At 41.9% G+C, this 16,924-nt stretch overlaps 1 pseudogene; it reads right to left on the minus strand.

The window, feature by feature from the left end:
• Positions 1 to 261: 261 nt before the first annotated feature.
• On the minus strand, positions 262 to 1,580 carry LOC126514748 (tubulin alpha-1A chain-like; annotated as a pseudogene).
• Positions 1,581 to 16,924: the final 15,344 nt, after the last annotated feature.

Below are 16,924 nucleotides of genomic sequence, written 5' to 3' on the forward strand. Positions count from 1 at the left end.
TTTTAAATATTTGTTTCATGTTACTATTTTACATAGCCTGCAGCTTTGACAATGTCCCCACAGAAGTGCTTGAGGAGCACTGAATATTAAAACATCAGGTAATACAACATAAATAGACCAAATAGAAGTGAACACTAAAGCATATTTTCAAAATTTCCAACAATTTAAGAATGTATAAAATTCTTAAATTAATGACATGAAGAAAAAAATGGTTGAATTTTTCAGTTGACGCTGTTTATTTCAAAGGCTCTGAGGAGAGAAGACGATGAAATCACACCAGGGCTTTGAGGAGAGAGAATGATGAGGACGTCTCCACGGCTCTGAGGAGAGAAGATGCAGACATCTCCAGGGTCCAGAAGAGACAAGCCAATGAGGACATCACCAAAGGAGATGTGTCTGGCATGATCTTGCTGTCTGGTCTCCACATGGTGGCACCTGAATCTTGTTCTCCAGGACACGAAGTATCTTCTGCTCTGCTGGACCTGCTTTCAAGAATATCTGAAAACAATACTTTATCAACATGTCAGGTCAACATTCAGGGCTCCATCAAATCTGAGGGAAGCAGTGATGGAGGACACGATCTGGCCAATGAGGCAGTTAAGGTTAGTGTAGGTGGGGTGCTCAATGTCGAGGTTTCTAAGATAGATGTCATAGATGGCCCTGTTGTCTACCATGAAGGCACAATCAGAGTGCTCCAGGGTGGTGTGGATGGTGAGGATGGAATTGTAGGGCTCAACCACAGCAGTGGAAACCTGGGGTGCTGGGTAGATGGAAAACTTCAGCTTGGACTTCTTTCCGTAATCAACAGAGAACCTCTCCATCAGCAGGGAGGTGAACCCAGAGCCAGTGCCCCTGCCAAAGCTGTGGAAAACCAAGAAGCCCTGGAGACCTGTGCACTGGTTGGCCAGTCTGCTAATTCTGTGCAAGACAAGGTCAATGATTTCCTTGCCAATGGTTTAGTGGCCATGGGCATAGTTATTGGCAGCATCTTCCTTACCTGTGACGAGCTGCTCAGGGTGGAAGAGCTGGCAGTAGGAACCAGTGCGAACTTCATCAATAACTGTGGGTTCCAGGACTACGAACACTTCATAGATGACAGGTTGCCACTGGAAGGGAGACATCTTGATAACATACATGAGATGTCTGAAGAACTCACTCCAGAAATGCCAGTACCAAAACGAATTGATAGTAGGACTCTTCAAGCAACACCATGTCAAGCCACCTGTGGAGTCTGCATGGTCTCTCGCGTAAGATGTGACACAAGCTTCAAGGATGAGTGCCCGCAGAGAAGGTGTCTCGCTGAAGATGGTATTTCCCCAATTGTCTTGTCACTTGGCACTGATTGTCAGGCTGGATGTCATGTTCCAGATGCCATGTTCTAGAGTTCCCAGCAGGCATTGCCCATCTGGACACCAGCCTGGCTAATGTGGATGGAGATGTACTCATGTATGGTTGCTGCTTTTCGCAGCTTCCTGGAGGATGGTAGAGGCGAGGAGGTGTTGCTTCTTACAGCGCGACTCCTAGGTGGTTGATGTAAGAGAAACTGCAGTCCAGTATTTTCTTTTCAGAAGTTGGTTTTGGGCCAGATCGTGTTGCTATGGACCAGCTCAGCTGGAGCACTGGGACCAATGGGACAGGGTCTCAGGAATAGGTAAGGAATTGCTGAATGCCAGACACAAGACTCAAAGGAATTGCATCTCAATGTATCTTTATTAGGCATGAAGCTCATCCTTTATAAGAAAAGATTGCTTAACAGCATGTGTTTTTTCATGTGATACAGATTATTAGAATCATATCAGATACATGAGAATAGATTATCATCAGACAGATGTCCCCGGTATGAGTCTGCAGTTGGTCATGCTAGACATGGCTTGATATTAGTTTTGATATAAATCTTTATCTGGGCTATGAGTCCATGGCATTTTGAGCTAAGGGCAAGCAGTTGTGGTTAAGTTACAGTCTACAGTCTTTTATATGAAACTGAAGGCCTCTTCCCGTTCATATACCTTGTCTGTTTTCCTCTGAGATGACTTCCTTTGAGCAACGTTGTTTCTAATCACTTCAGTGCTTAAACCTTTCTGAAGTTGACTGACAAAAGGTGACGTCCTCTCTTCCAGATTCTAGTTCTTCACTGGAGGAGGTCAGGACAGGAATTTAAGCAGGGCAGGAACCAGGAGTCAGGAGCTGATGCAGAAACCATGGAAGAGTGTTGCTAATGACTTGCTCCCTATACTTTGTTCAGCCTGCTTGCTTTCTTGTTTGTTTGTTTATATATACCTATTCCAGTTCACCTCCCCTTCTCTCCTCCTGCTCACCCCACCTGCCAAGCCACCCCACCCCACATCTGCTCTTCAGAGATGGTAAGATCTCCCATGGGAAGTCAAATCTGTCCCATCACCTTTTTGAGGCAGGATCAAGGTTTCCCCCCTGTCTCTCATAGTGCCTAGGCTGAGCAAGGTATCTCTCCATAGAAAATGGTATCCACAAAGTCAGTTCATGCATTAGGGTTAGATCCTGGTTCTACTGCCAGTGGCCCCACTTACTTCCCATCTGTATGGAGTTGGTTATAAGTTATATAGGGTTGGGGATAGAATATGAAATTTAGGCTCAGGAATCTTTTTGGGGAAGAAAAGGGGGAATGGGTGGGATGGGATAATAGGTAGATTAATGTGTATACTTGTGAATTATTCATTATAGACAATTTACATTAGTATAGATTATTTGTATATTGATACATATGTAAAATTCTTTGTATTCCTGTCTCAGACCATTTGTATATTGATAATAAATTATTTATATTTATAATAAATTATATTTAATATTATGTTATTTATATTTACATTTGTGTACAAATATTGTAAAGATATTTTTGTTATACTGTATGTTCCTACCTCTGCTTAAGATATTTTGCATATTGATCCGATTTTAGGATATTATCATATTGCACTATACATTTCTACATCTGATCAAGATATTTTTATATTGATACAATTTTGAGGTTATTGTCCTTGTGCTCACATCTGCTTAAAGATTGTTCTATGAAGCTTTAGTCTTTCAGATATACAGGTTAAGAATTACAGGTTAATAGTCACCCATGTTTGTTACACTTCTAGTACTGTTAGGGTCTTGATGCATAGAGATGTACTCTGCATAGACAGGCAATCTTCAAACACTTCAAAGACCTGTAAAACATGGCACTTAGATAACTCAGGATTGTGTTAATGAGACATGGTTGCTCCTGGCAGCACAGATTTATTTTTGAGAATGTAGAACATCAAAGACACTCCACTTGGAGCTTGTTTTCTATGCTACTTATTAGCAACACTGGCCTTTGGGCAAAGAACTGCTCTTGCCTCAGTGCAATATGCGCACTGTTCAAACTGGAAAAAAAACAGGATACAAGCAAAAGCGACTGCTGAACTTTGCCAAGATTGGGTAGGACAGTCTAGGACAGTCTTTCAAATCTTGCTGCTTCTAAAAACGGTCAGATACTCTAGGCCTCAGTGAAAGCTGGTTTCCCCAACACTGCAAATGACTTTGGGTGACTGCCCAGGCCAGCCAGTTGTTTCTATCATTTCTTGTACCTTTTGGAAATTGCTTGCTTACTCAGGTAACATGGTAACATTAGTTTCCTCCTCAAGTCTTTGTTGGGTTTGAAAACTAGACAGTCAGGGCTAATATCCTCTCATAATATAACATAGCCAAGGCATTTTAGGTCCAAGACTTAGACTCCTCATTATAGGACAACTATTGAAATCTGTTATTTGCTAATTACCTTAGACTGGACATTTAGCACGTTTCTTGCCTGATGTTTATGATGGACTTGTTCTTTGTTCTTATTGGATATAGTTTTGTATTAGGTTTAGAACCCTCTTATTTAGACAAAAGAGGGAGGTGTTTTGGGAATTCATTCCACCAATAGGTTTTGGGGTGCTGGCCCATTATACTACATGTGGGCTGATAAGCCCAGACAAGAAGCATGCTCACTCTCATGTGGTAGCTGGAGATCTGATTGCAGCTTCCTGTGTCCCTAGGGCAGAAGACCATGCCAGCTCTTTACCTTTATTGTGTGAATGTTCCCAAATAAATATTTATCCTTTATTCCAGTCTATTGTGACTTCCTTACTTATGCCTACAATCGGGGTTGAAAAGTTCTACCTTCATCATCCTACTGTCATAGAGGAGGCTCAGAATTAAACTGAAGTAACATAGAAACGTATAATTTAGGCTTTATTTAAAATGGAAGGAGCCTACATAAAGAAATGTCGGTCAGGGCAGGAGATGGCTCAGTGTGTAAGTGAGGAGCTGCGTTTTCACTTCTAGCATCCGTGTAATGCATCAGGCATGGCTGTGGACACGTTAGCCACTGGATTGTGGGTGGAAAGGAAGCCAGAAAAGGACATCAGTCCTGCAGCTGAGTTCTATGTGGATCTGCAGCTAGGCTCCTTGTGGTGGACATGAGGCCTCTGCTAAGCAGAAAAGCCAGAAGTTGGGAAGAAGAGTTGCATAGGAAGCAGGAGAGTGAGGGACCCTGGAGCCTGATAAGTAGCTGTCAGTCATTCTTCCTGACAGTCATGAGGAATAATAACTTTGACTTAATTTTTGTCCCCAGTCAGCACTAACCTAGAGCCATTTAGAGGAAAATATTAGGGAAGCATAGTTTCTATCTTAATGACATTGGCCGTAGAACTGAACAATACAGGGTTCAGCTGCAGGTAAATGCCAAGGTAAACTGTAGGTGCTGTGTTTTCAGATAGCACATGATAAGGAGGTACAGGGGCACACTCAGTTTTGAGGGAAGGGTCTAGACTGCCACCTCCGCTTGATGCTTTTCTGTACCTTCTGAATCTCTTTGATTATGTGGGTCTTCCATTCAGAGGTGGTCCTGGACCTACTGTTCACCCCATATCCTCCCTGCCTCTGGGTTGTTAAGGCTTTGCAGCTGATTGCTCTTTCTCTTCCCATTCCTTTCTTTGCAGTGATGCTTGCGCAAGAGCTAACATTTTTCAGCTACTCCCATCCATTTAGTCTGGACCTGGACAAACTTGGCAGGCCCAAGACTTTGGCCAGGGCAAGTTCCTAGCTAACTGAGCATCTCCAGTTGGCATTCTGGGCCCCCTTGACCTCACTTTTGGGGGCATAGGACTTCCTTTGTGCTTGACAAATTAAGTAAATCAACTTCTCTGACTTGAAACTATGGTGTTAGTAGTAATTTTTTATTTTTATTTTTTAAATTTTTTTTGTAGTTAGCAGAGTTCTCCTGCCTGAAGGGTTTTTCTATGCTTGAATAAGAACAAAATAGATTTGAGCAATGTAAAAAGCCAAGGAAAATAGATGTATGGGAACTCTGATTTCAGCAGAGCTGCTTTTACCAAGGTATTGTGGTAGTTTGATAAACACAAGGACACAGCAAATAGGCAAACAAATGTTCCCATCCTGAGCCTGGCCCTACACCCACACTGCCGATTAGAGTAGAACTCAGAGGTGGACTAATCTTTCAATCGCAGAACTGGTGTATTAGATCTTGCTGTGATCAAATGAGATGACCCAAAATGGTTTACAGATGTGAGTTTATTTTATCTCCTGGATCCAGAGGAATAAGAGTTCACCAAGGCGGGGCTGTGCGGCAGCACAGTGACTGAGGGAGGAGACTGAGAACACATCCTCAACCCCGGCACTAGGCAGAGACAGGAAACTGAAAATGTTGAGCCTTAAACCCTAAAGCCTACCTCCCATGATGCACTTCTTCCTCCTGAACAACTGAGACTACGGGGGACATTTCTCATGGAAACTACCACTGCTGAGGAGGTGGGGTGGCTCTTGCTACCCAGACAAGTATCTTGGACCTTCTACACACATTTTATTCAAGTAAGGCTGGCCTAAATTTCTATCCCAACACTTTATAATTGGCACTGTGAGTTTGAGTACATCATGCAAACCGTCTGAGCCTCCTCTTAAAACTGGGGAGAAAATGCCTATCTTGTTGGGTTGTTATAAGAGTTTATGAATCAGAATCGCAGCACCTGCAGTACCAGGTACACAGAGCCTTGAGGTGTGTAAATGAAGGACCCCATTGCATGGTTGAATGCCAAGGCTGAGCGTCTCACAGGGCAACTATTAGAGCAAACGTCAGCAGACTTTCAGAGCACGACAGCAAAAGGAAGCTGACAGCTATTAGTTCTGGCAGGTGTCTGGATGGCACAAGCTCACCTCTGTTGGCGGTCAGGGACTGGATTGGAAGAAACTGCCCTTGGTGGGATGGGTCCAGAAACAACTCAAAGCCCCATTTGAAACCAACACTCGTGACCTTACCTGAATTAATAAGCCACTCTGAGGACTGAAGAATGGGAAGCTGGGCCTGGAGGGCATTCTTCTGTTATCAAAGACTAAAATAATCTTTACATTAACATAAAAGAACCTTAACAGGGACCCCCAGTTTCCCCAATAACATGTGGAACCTGGTACAGGTTCCCAACCTCCCCGGTGGCTTATAAGAGAATATTACAGTTGCTTCCATGAAGGCACAGCAGGAGGCCATATTATATTCTACTGTTCAGGTAAGCTTCTGGTGACTCATATCCCTAATATTATACCCTTTGCTAAGACCCCTCTCAGGCAGGCCAGCCTCTGCACTATCTCTGCCTTGTGCTAGGTCTGTAAGCTCCCTGCCTTGGTGCTCTACCTGCTTAAGGGAAAGAAAAGGTGCAACCAAACCTTCTGAATGTTCAGCATCCAAACCTGGAGGCCAGTGCAGATGCACACAAGCGGTCAATGGGGCTGGAATTTTTGCCACTACCTCCTGATCAGCTATTTATTGAGACCTTTCTCAAAGGATCCTACAGCTAAGTCAAGCCACCTGTCTTCCTGGTCAGAGGCCCCAGAAATCTAAGTTAGACTCTAACCAGTGTATGTTCTGCAAAGAAGGCCAACACAGAAGAATCCCTTCAATGCTTCAAAGGAAATGACACAGCAGGATCTCGATGTACAACAGCAGATGGGACAACTGTCCTTAATAGTTTTTAAAGGGTTAATTTTGGCATTGTTATGGCCTTCAACATCTAGCAGGAAAGTAGCCAAAGTGATAGGCCCAAACCAAACAACTCCCCAAAACAAACTTTAAAAAAAGTGATGAACGATCCAGACCTTTCAGGCTTCCCCATTAAAGCCCAAGTGTGGGGCACTGGCGTGCTTGGCTAACCAGTCATAACCTTCTCAACTATAGCCAGGGGAAAGGGCTCTCCCACACTTTTTCTAACCAGAGCTAAAGACAGTATATTCCTAAGCTACTAATGCTTCTTTCACCTTGCAAGATCTACACATTATTAACTCAAGAAAAGTTGACCTCAGGGGCTGGAGAGATGGCTCAGCAGTGGAGAGCACTTGTTGCCCTTGCAGAGAGCCTGAGTTTGGTTCCCAGTATCCCCAGATGGTTCCCAATCATTTATATCTCCAGCTGGAGCAGAATCCTGTGGCCTCTTCTGACCTCTGAGGAAAACACTCCCACACATACAATAAAAGAAGTCAATCTAAAAGAAAGCAGAATCCAGTCTTGAATATCTGAGTCTCAGTCTGACTAAACGCCGGCTGACTCCTGGTGGTTTCAGTAGAAAAGCCCCCTCTCTTTCTCAGAACTGAGGTAGGAAGGCTGTGATAACCTCAAAGGGAAACGTGTGTGAGGTGAGGCTGATGGTTTCCTTTCTGCTGAACCTTTGGGCAGAGGCTGAACCCCTACTCACTGTGTTCTCATACAGCCAGCTTTAGCATAGATGGCTGTCTGTGGTAAAGAAGTTATTGTGCAGGTTTTACAAAGTCTCCCTCCAAGGCTGAGGTCAGAGGATCTCACATTTAAGACCTAGCTCAGTGGCAGAGAGTCCAAGGCTAGCCTGGGTGACTTAGTAGACCTGTTCTCAGAATAAAAAGAGGAAAGAGGGCACCGGTATAGACAGAGATGGAATCTTCTTAAGTTTGCCCAAGGCTCTAGGCACCCCAAGCACCACAAAAAGAAAGAAAGAAACAAGCTAAAATAACAATGAAACAAATCTCCCCTTCACTTAAGGCTCTTTAAGAACAACCCCCATATTCACGATCTGTCTATTTTCCTTTTCAAAACTTCAAGTTGAATTAATGTTGGAATTTATGTTTCTCATCCTAAGGCAAGGTCAGCGTGCATGATTTGTTTTTCCATATTCGTTGATGCACTTGCTGACAGGATCAATGGAAGCCATCAAGGTAAGAGACGGGGTGCTTTCCTCTTTGCCTCTGAAACACATCATGGTATGCTGTCAGACTGGGGCGCCGTGATGGAAGGTGGTGTAAACACACAGGATGACAGCACTCCAGAGACGGAAAGTTCTAGCTACAGAAGAGAAAGGTCAAAAGCACTTTGGACTCAAAGTGGATGCAGATATTTTAATGATGTAGACAGCAATTGGAAATAGGTCAATAGAAGAAGAATGTCAGCGGGTTTCAGGGCCTGGCATTCACTTCAGTCACACGTGGGTGAGCGGAGTACATCCACATTCATGTCCATTTTCCGTTTCTCCTCACGCCCCCACCACCTTCTCAACCTTCCAGCTCTTACCTGCACTATGGTATTAGTGCTCTGATCTCATCATTCAGTTCATGTCAAGTATTCTAATGGATAATTGTTATCTTCAAGATAAAATTGACAACATTTAGCCTGACATCAAGATGTCATAGCAAGACATTTGTAGTTTCGTGAGCATCATAACAAGGTAGCATAAATTGTTTAATTCATGCACTTAGTGGCTTTATTGATATCTTCTTCATCTGTTCCTTGTAGCTAAGCTTTGAATATGAAAATGAGGATCATAATCCTTACCCTAAAAGCAGAATTTGCCTCTTAGAGGAGAAGACAGATGAGCAAAACCCATTCATAGAACTGTGCGGTAAAGGTGTGCTGGGAGACAACCGAGCAGACTGTGAATGTTCAGAGCAGGTCGCTAGCTGCCTCCCAATACTCTTCTTTCATTTTCTCTTATTTTGAGACTGCATCTTGTTAAGTAAATTCTGGCTGGCTTACATCTCACTATGTATGACAGGTTGGCAATCCTCCTGCCTTTGCCTAACAAGTGTTGGCAATTACAGACATAAGCCACCACACCGAGGCTTCAGATATTTCTTCAGCTAAGCCTTCTTTGTTGGACTGTGTAATTATCCTACATCCATGCACCTCCCAGCTCTCTGATCCATCATGTCCAGCCTCTACATTTCTGCTCGTTCATTAGCCAACAAGGATCAACAGTACCCAGCATGGCAGAGCATGTGTGTTCTCCATCACTAATAATGAAAGCAGAGCCCATCGACCCCCACCCTGAGCTGACTCGCTGCCTTTTCCATTTCCTCTAGTCATTATATACCTCTTCCATCACAAGGTCTCTTTGTTCGGGAGTTCTGCTAGAACATTTTTCAAAACCAATGTAGTTGTTGGAGGATCAATCAGAGTTTTTGATTTACAAAACCCAAAATCATTAGGAATTCTTTTCTATTGATAGATGTTAAATTGGGCAGACAACCGATCCCATACAATTGGGGAATCCATGTGTTTAGAAAGGTCCTCCTGCACCTATCCAGGATGAGTAGGAGGGGGCATTGGTTTGAAAATAGATGTGTGTCCTCAAAAAGTTGCACTGGGAATAGAATTTCTGGTATATTACATAATTTAAGGCAATGGTAATGCAAAGACAATGGGGAAATAAATCCTTCATATTATTTTTAAACTGCTGATCTCATTCTGTTAGTTGAAGATGGTTGGGCAATTTTCATAAGTCTCAGCTTTCTTGCCTGTTAAATCAGGAAACTGAACTTCTAATTCAAGTTCTCTTTCAAGTTCACTATTCATCAATTTGAAGTTTTGGTATAGATCTAATAAAGTAGGTTACATTTCATTATGTTGTATTCTTTAAGTTCCCCCAGAGAAGAACAAGGAGGCCATAGTAGGGCCACATGAAGAGGATGAGAGGCTAGAAGCAAGAGCCCTACCAGGTGCTGGGAACTTTCTGAAATAAAGGCAATTTTTCTTTGCAGAGAAACCCCTTGTTGGGAATTTTTTCTTCCTGATGTCAAACATCATGAGAAGTCAGTGTCTGTTATTAACTGTCATGTAGAATTTACATACTGAAAATTGCTATCTGGATCATGAGTGTGAATTGTATAGCAGACTCCAACCTCCTCCCAGCTGAGTATGCTTCTCAGTGAAGTATAGTGACTGAAAGTACTCTAAAAATGCACTTCTTTCTTTTAATTTTTTTAAAAATTAGCTTATTCTTTTGCAATTTCATAGGCATATTGCTTTCTGGTTGCATTCACCCTGCTACTTTGTCTGAGTTCCTACCACTACCTCCCTTCAACAGATTGTCCTCCCTCCATCCTATCTTTTTCCTTTTTTTTTCTGCCATTTTGTTGTTGTCTTGTGATGCACTGATCTTAGCCAGGTCCTCCTGTGTGGGTGTGAAGCCACCCACTGAATTAGGGCTAACTCACCAATGGCTGCATCACTGAAGATGACCCCCTCTTAGCTTGCAACCATCAACTGCCACTAGTCTCTGCAGAGGAGCTGGGACCCATGAATCCCTGTGGCATCCGTGGTTGAAATATTGATAGCTCTAACCGTGTTCAAGCGTGCTCAGTTGTCTTCCCTGTGAAGGCAGCTGAGCCTGTGGGAGTTCATCGGTGAAATGGCCATGCCCAGATGACAGCGGGCGTGTCATTACCCTTCCCCCACCATCCAGTTCTTCACATTTTTAATTTTCCCTCTTCCTGGATGTTCCCCATATCACAGAGTGATATGGATGTTATCTTGGGAGCGGAGCACTTACCAACCAATTATTAGCACCCTGACTAGCCATGAGTTTGCATGTGCATAAAACAAGCTTTTCTGACAAATGATGAGGCATAAACATAAATGTTTAGACGGAGGTTTGTCAACGTCTCAAAGCACAAATAGTAGGTTCCCTACCAGGGCCTATGACTTCACCAGCCATAGGCCTTTGACGGTTTTATGGAATCACTTGTGTTCCCTTTCTGAGGAGCAAGCCAATCAGGACACACAGAAGACTCCCCCAGAAGTCATCCGCTCTTGCACCAGCTGGCACATGTTGCCCCGTAAGGTGGTATTGGAGCATGACACACTACAGCTGATGATAGTTCCCCTCTGGCTTCCTGAATAGCAGCTTCCGGTGTGTAAGCTAGCCAGCAGGGAGGAAGCATCCAACTCAGTTCCAGCTTGGTTCCTCTCAAGGTGAGCTAGCTTCAGCAACAGAGTCTTGCTGTTTAGTTCTGGTTACAACCAAGAGCTATAACCTGTCTTGTATTGGCAGCCTCTGGGACCTTCTTGACCAACAACTTCCACGGGGTTTTTCATTTAATAAGCCAATGACTTCTGGGGTTGGTATTATTCAACCTCTGTTCAAAAATATACTAACAATTATCTCACAGAGTAGCAGGTTTTCATATGACTTCTTCACACATTCTTAGCTTTTGTTAACCTATGCCCCCACCTGTTTCTCCATCCCATCCATTCACACCCATCCCCATTCACACCTCGCCTCCCATAGTTTTCCCTCTCTGTACTCGCATACCTTACATGTTCTGTTATCCTCTCTTCCAGCTGTCTCCCCAACTGCCATCCATAGTCCATCTTTAGCAGGCAGCTCTCTCTAGATACTCCAAATTAAATATAAATATTTGACAACTCAAAGCTGTGATCTATGTGTGAGTAAGCACATGCAATGGGTGTCGGTGTTCTGGGTTGGGTTTCCACTCAGGTTATTTACCCGTGGTTAGGAAATACAAGCAGGCTTTATGTCCATCCATCGATGAATGGGTGGTACATGTATAAAATGAATCTTTATTCAGCAGTAAAGAAAAATGAAATTGTGAAACTTGTCAGAAAAAGATGGAACCAGAGTATATTTTATGACTACATGTCAATAAAGTTCAGGGTTAAATTTCCAAAATTAAGGTTGTCAGCTCTTTCTAAAAATTTAACTAAATTACCAAGGACTTTTTTTCCCTTAAAGATACGTGAATAGCATGGGTCTAGTGGAAGGGAAATTGTTTCAACAATTATTTCATTGGACAGTTAGTCTTGGCCAGGCAAGGTGATTCTAGTAACAGACCAAAGGAACATGCTTTCAGGGTATGGTCTGTTACTGGGGCACCTGCTAATTGTCATAAAATCATGCATGGTGCCTTTGTATGACATACACATCTACATTTATTTTACATGGATTCATACCATGCATGCACCTACCTTAAGTATGTACTTGCACATGCATAACATTCTAGTTCACATGTGTGGTAGAAGCAGGGAGATGGCATTTATTTCCTTTGGCTTACACAAAGAGAAAGTTCCAGACTTCTGCATATCTAAGGAAAGCTCCAAATTAGAAGTGACGTTTATCTGTGATTGCAGATTTTTGAGTTATGAACCAGTTGAAAAATCAAGGCTTTTTTAAGAACAGACACAATAGCTAAGCTTCAGGAGATCTGTGCGCTCCTGGAAACCCCTCTGCTGAGGTAGAAATTTAGGCATGACATAAGAGTGGACTGTCTTACAGAAAAGCTTGAAGTCGAAGTATATTGTCATTCATGACAGCTAAATGCTGGTATCACTAAATTTTACAGAAAACAAACAAACAAACAAACACCAAAAAAAAAAAAAAACCAACAAGCATACTTTTGGTGGAGGTTGCACAAACCTGATTGGAATTTGGGGATGGAGAGCTGGAAAGTTGCAGCTCCTGAGCTAAATAATTGGGTTATCTTAGCTCCCTTGATAATGTCTTACAAACCTCTGTGTGTGCACTAGAGTCTTTGTGACTGTCAATCATGTGAACTGTTGGAGACATGTTAACAGACCACAAGTGGTAAGAAAGTCATGAGTCAGTAGCTGAAACCCACAGTGGGTGTGGCCTTATTTCCACCAGTGATTTTGAAAAGTGCCTTAACCTGTGACTTTTCTTTTGTTCTGTAGTTATAAAAGCTTCATGAAACTTTCTGTATTAGAACAAGGCATTTGGGGCCACGTGGCTGTGTATTCCTGGGTCACTCATATTTGGCTCCAGGATAGTTAATCTTTACTCCCTTTTAGGTGAGTTCTGGGCTTTTGGTGTTGACACCCAGCTTTTTAAAATTAAAATGTCTGTGAACGGAACGTGATCTCCTCGAGTTTAAGGCTCTGTGATCAACTTAAATGAACAAAAACAGTCCAAAGACATAATCACCCATTAGCACGGGGAAACTCCCCTGACCCATTTCTTTTCCCGTAGTGAATTGGGCAGCTATCATAGGTGGGTTTTAGTGGCTGGGAAGATTTTCCTTTAGGGGAGGGATCAAGTGGTGGCACTTGGAAATGATGTTCATTTGATGCTGGCTGTTTTGCTATATACATTTTTTCCTATATAATTTTTCCTGCCTATGTTCTAAGCCTCAGAAATCAGATTTTCAGTGGTGTTTTGGATAGCAGCGAGCGCTTTCTCCAACTGTCATTTCAGCACAAGCTGATTCATCTTGTTCTCGGATGTTATGCAAAACAGATGAGCCTTTTAAATGGCCTGATCCAAAGCTTATTTGCTATGCATTTTCTGCCTTTTGGTCCCCTTCTGCATCCCTCTCTGAATTGTTATTTCTTAGTATGAGAAAGATCCAAGGGCTGTCTGAAAGCCTAGTGGATAATGGTGTTTTCCATCAAGCCTAACAAAGCGAGTGGGTCCTCTAGGGTAGAAGGAGAGAACTGAGTTTTGCAAATAAATGCATATTATTTAAAAAATTCTTTAAAAATAAATAAAATCTGTCACAGAAGGGAGCATCAATTCAAGTGTGCCCAGCCTTGCTTTATGACCTGGATCCCTGAAGACAACCATGCTCCAAGTGTAGTGTTTTCCTAAGTGAGAGCCATACATCAGCACCCTCCCTGCTTTATTCATACTTAGAGAGGTTTATCTTTGAAACAATGAGTGGCTTCTCCACCTACCATAACTTGAGGTATGCACTCAACTCATAACACGAGGAGGAACTCCAATGTCATGTGTAACTTTCCTTGTTTTTTTAGGCTTTAATTTGATACATTGATATAAATGTTTAACATGCTGTTTTAGCACCAAGTCAGGGAAGGGTAGTGTACTTGTCATCTCGGTACGTGGAAGGCTAAGAAGTGAGGATCAAGAATTAGAAGCCAAGCCTGGGCCACACAGTAAGGCTCTGTCTTGAATTAAAAGTAAAGAAAATGTGTTTGGTAGCGGCTCGTCTTCGGAGTTCTAGTATCTACACCAGTGCCTAAAGCAGGTGATAGTATTTATTTTTTGACTTTTACCATGCTTAAATGTGATATAGGATTCCCTTCTGTATGCTGTGAATATGATTGGTTAATTAATAAAGAAAACTGGCTTGGCTTGAGAGGGTAGAGTAGACCTAGGCAGGGAAAACTAAAGTGAATGCTGGGAGAAAGGAGGTGGAGTCAGAGAAAAGCCATGGAGCTGCCACCAGAGACAGATGCACTCAAACTTTGCTGGTAGTCCATGACCTCATGGTGATGCACAGATTAATGGAGATGAGTTAAATAAATATGTAAGAGTTAGCAAATAAGAAGCTAGAGCTAATGGGCCAAGTAGTGTTTTAAATAATATAGTTTCTATGCAATTATTTTGGGAGTCTGGGCAGCTGGAAAATGAACAAGTGGCCTCCTACAACATAAATGTATTTGAGAGTTTCTTCTTCTTCCTCCTTCTCCTCCCCTGTTCCTTGGTGTGGGAAGTACTTCTGTATATGTGTTGATTTTATTGATTAATAAAGAAGATGTTTTTGGCCAATGGCTTAACAGAAAATAGCCAGGCTGGAAGAAATATATAGAGAGAAAGAAGTCAGAGTCAGTGAGAAGCCACATAGGCCTGTTGGAGATAGACCTTGTCAGTAAGCTACAGCCATGTGGCAATACACAGATTAATAGAAATGGTTTAATTTAACGTATAAGAGTAAGCCAGAAATATGCTTAAGCTATTGGCCAAACAGTATTGCAAATAATATAGTTTCTGTGTGATTATTTTGTGATTCTGGACATCTGGGAAATGAGCGAGGGGACTCTGCCAACAAACTGCCAATATGGTCGACTATATCCACATAAAACCTGAGAAAGCTTAAAAATGAATTCGAAACACAAAAGAACAGAGTTAAACATAGCTTTTGGTAGCAGCATTTTCTCAGGTGGGCTCTGTTTGCTAGAAGCAAGCAGAGGCATGATTCATTTAAGAGAGGTCTTCCTGATTCAGCACTAGCAAAAAAAAAAAAAAAAAGGAAAAACGATGTGAGGTTTTAAAACGGCAGCTTCCTATGCTGTGCTGCCAGCATGAACTCGGACTCTTTCAGGAGCTCCGGCAATGGAGCATTTAAATGGATTTTGTGAACAGAGTGCTACAACTTGTTTAATGGCAACATTGGCCTGCTGTGACCCTACCCTCGATCTAGGGTGGAGAGAATGGCTCTCAGAGGCAATGAATGGACCTCAGCCTTGTTGAACTGGTGGAGCCAAAATGCAAAGAATCCTTAGTCCTACTAATGCATGCTTAGCATTTTAAGAAGTGCTCCTGGAGAGAAAAAGATAATTACAGATACACAATAAAGCCAAATTCAGATGGAAAAGACCTCTAAATGAGTCACAGTGTTGGATAAATATATGTAGGCTTGAGAGAGAGAGAGAGAGAGAGAGAGAGAGAGAGAGAGAGAGAGAAGAAAAAGAGTATAGACAGTTATAAAAGAGTACAGACGGTCATAGATTAAAGGAGTAAAGATAATAAAATAAAAATTAAACTTGTAGAAAAAGTAATAGAGTAAGAAAAACAAGCCACATAAAGATGGAATATACACAGAGAGTCTGAATGATATATACTATTGTGCTTTATTTAAATTATTTGACTGTATAGGAGTTAAGTACAGAGAGACATTTCATTGTGAGGGTTGCTAAGCTAAACTAACATGTTTTAAAGGTACCTTGACTTCAAAATTTGGGTCTATGAATATCTTGCTTTGCAAAAGAGATTCTACTTTTGTTTCCACAGAGGATGAGAACCTATGGATTTCTTACAGACTAATGTGGTTTTATGGACAAAGATCCCCTGAAAGGTCACCATGAACACCCCCCAAATTACTTCACCCAACAAAAAGCAGGAAGCAGTTTGGGGAGACTATGCCCAAATTCCCAAATATTGTTTTAAAATGTTTGTTTACATTTAAAGATGGATATGCTATAGAGATGGATACTTTGCATTGGTATGGATCTTGGTTTATTGATACAAATTTAAGGTCAGTTTTGTTATATGTATATTTCTGCTCTTGATTAAGGTAGTGTATTTGTGCAGCTCATTTAAAAGCATAATGTATAAGAAATATAGATTAACAGATAGTCATCTATAATAGTCTAGCTTTTAGTCATGTTAGTTAGGATATATATATATTTCAGTTAGATAGGTTTTCTTCAAATCTTTAAGAGACCTTCAGAATATATTTAAAATGTTTTAATAACTTAGGACTTTTCATGACAATGAGAACATCTGCTCCTGGCAGCACCAACTACTTCAAGAAGTAGATGGGCTCAGTTGCCCAGTGTTTGTGAAGCCCTCTCTTCCAGCCCAGCACCACACAAGCTGGGTGTGATGATACATGTCCATAATTCCAGCACTAGGAAGGTAGAGTCAAGAGGATCACAGGATCAAAGTCATCTTTGGCTATATAGTGAGTTTGAGGACAGCCTGGGACAACCAGAGGTTCTATCTTCAAACAAACAACAAAAAAGAGCTTATGCAAAACAACTGAAAACTTACAAATAGACAATATAATGTAAAACATGGACCCAGGCTTCTCAAGAAAGAGTTGCCTGTATGACTTCTAAAACTGGTGTTTTTCTTTACAC

Source organism: Alexandromys fortis, unplaced genomic scaffold (assembly GCF_014885135.2).
Source record: "Alexandromys fortis isolate MF-2015 unplaced genomic scaffold, M_Fortis_MF-2015_v1.1 scaffold_125, whole genome shotgun sequence".
NCBI classification, from domain to species: Eukaryota; Metazoa; Chordata; class Mammalia; order Rodentia; family Cricetidae; genus Alexandromys; species Alexandromys fortis.